Below are 2481 nucleotides of genomic sequence, written 5' to 3' on the forward strand. Positions count from 1 at the left end.
ATCATCATCATCATCATCATATCAATCATCTCTGCATCAGCATCACCTTTATATATTTCTTCATTATCACCGTAACAACAATATATTAGAGAGAGAGAGAGAGAGAGAGAGAAGGAAAGATAGACAGAGAGAGCGAGAGAGAGAGAGACGGAGATGGGAGAAAGAGAGAGAAAGAGAGAGAGAGAGAGAATGAGAAGATAGCGAATTGAGAGTATAATATTTTGTCGGCAGGAAAAAAAAAGAATAAGAAAAAAAGAAAAGAAGAAAAAAAAAAGCCCCCATCTCTATCGTCGCTGGCAGGTTTTTAACGAATTGGAATATCCCATCGGTGAAGTTTGGAGCAGCTAAGGTGGGGGACCCCGTCAGGTTTAACACCGGCCCACCATCGACGAGGACAGCCGAGACTCGCTTTCTTACTTTGGACAAACGGTAAGAGCTACTTTCTCAAAAAACAACAAAACACAATCACCTCCTACTCCTTCTCCTACCTTCTTGCTTCTTTTCCTTTTTCTTCTGCTTTTCTATGTTCTCCTCTTACTACTCCTTAATTCCTACCTCTTTCACACTACATACATGCATCCATACATATCTATAATGTATACGTATGTATGCTTGTGCGTGTGTGTGTGTATGTATGTATGTGTGCATGTACATACGTACGTATGATGTATGTATGTATGTATATATGTATGTATGTATATATGTATGTATGTATGTATGTGTGTGTGTATGTAGATTAAACTACACCAACACACATGGCGGCAAACAGAGGATGCTGTCCAGACTCCATAGCTAGACCTATTAGAAATAGCAGCTGAATCTCTCATAAATCACTCTGCCGTCTCAAGAGGGAGAAGGCACATTGAATAATGTAGTATTGTGTGTGTGTGTGTGGTTGTTTGCCTGTATATGTATGCATGCGTGTATATTTGTATGTATATATTCATACATACATGTGTGCGCGCGTGTATGCCCGTTGTACGTGTGTATGCGTGATGTATACGTACACACAGGTATGTATGTATGTATGTGTGCATGTATGTATGTATGTATGTATGTACGTGTGTGTGTATGTATGTGTGTATGTGTGTATGTATGTACATGTGCGTGTATGTGTGTGTGTATGTATGTGTGTGTGTATGTATGTATGTGCAAGTATGTATGTATGTGTGCATGTATGTATGTGTGCATGTATGTATGTATGTATATATGTATGTGTATGTATGTATGTGTGTGTGTGTGTGTATATGTATGTGTGTGTATGTATACACAGCAGCCTGGAAAGAATACGGGATGGCCATAAGTGAAGCGCTTTCTGATGGTCGGTCCATTCGTGCAGGACTTACCTGAGGCTAAAATAACATCATCGGCCGCGATGGCCAGTTTCTACACAGGAAGTCCCTACACAATCGTTCATTGGACGAGCTAGAAATAGCCACCAAATTAGCCCTCAACTGTCTAAAGGAAAGCCGGATTGGATAATGCATTTCTAGATGTGTGGAAGCAAAAGGCGGTATTGTCATGGCTGGCACGTCTTGGATTACTGGCAAGTTAAATATCCGTCTTACTGACGCCGACACAAACTGTTACTCCATTACATTTCTAATTTCTCTCTCTCTCTCTCTCTCTCTCTCTCTCTTTCTCACTCTCTCATCTTCTCTCTCCTTCTCTCTCTTTCTCCTTCTCTGTCTCTCTTTCCCTCTCTCCGTCTCTCTGCCACTCTTTCTCTCTCTCCCGTCAATTAAGCAATCAATTGATCTGTCCATTTATCTATCTACCTATCTATCTACCTGCCTATCTATCTATCTATCTATCTGTCTATCTATCTATCTATCTACCTTTTTATCTATCTGTCTGTCTGTCTGTTTGTCTATCTATCTATCTGTTTATTGATATATTTACATATCTATCTATCTACCTGCCTATATATCTATCTATTTCTTTATCTATCTGTCTGTCTATATATCTATCTACCTATCTATTTCTTTATCTATCTGTTAATCTATCTATCTATCTATGTACCTGTCTGTCTCTCTATCTACCTGTCTATCTATCTATCTATCTGTCTGTCTGTCTATCTGCCTGTCTACCTATCTATCTCAATTTTACAAGCTTTATTTATTTTCCTTTTGCCATCATTATCCTCATGGCTGATGTTGTTTAAAAGCAGTCCAGCATTGACCATCCTGTAATTTCCCTAAGAGAACCGAGATTTGGCTGCCATGTCTAACACGTGGAGAGAGAGAGAGAGAGAGAGAGAGAGAGAGAGAGAGAGAGCACTTAGAGGCTATCGCGCTGGCTTGTCTAGGTGTGGTTGTTGTTGTTGTTGCTAATGTTGTAGGTGTGGTTCGACATTAGTTAGAGTCGAAAATGTTGTTGTTGAGCCTCAACCCATCCGCCACCGACGCCAAGTGGTCGCTGCTGTCGTTGTTGTTGTTGTTGTTGGAGGTGAAAGGGGGTGGCGGTGGTGGTGGTGGTGGT

General features: G+C 40.5%; 1 protein-coding gene across 1 annotated transcript in view; it reads left to right on the plus strand.

Annotated features, from left to right (window-relative positions):
• The first annotated feature begins 70 nt into the window (after positions 1-70).
• The window catches only part of LOC106868605 (uncharacterized), a 160249-nt gene continuing 157838 nt past the window's right edge, over positions 71-2481 (plus strand). Inside the window, exon 1 of the mRNA XM_014913947.2 lies at positions 71-429. The gene's annotated coding sequence lies outside the window, so the exon portion shown is untranslated. The remainder of the gene's footprint in view (positions 430-2481) is intronic.

Source organism: Octopus bimaculoides, chromosome 14, assembly GCF_001194135.2.
Source record: "Octopus bimaculoides isolate UCB-OBI-ISO-001 chromosome 14, ASM119413v2, whole genome shotgun sequence".
Classification (NCBI taxonomy): domain Eukaryota; kingdom Metazoa; phylum Mollusca; class Cephalopoda; order Octopoda; family Octopodidae; genus Octopus; species Octopus bimaculoides.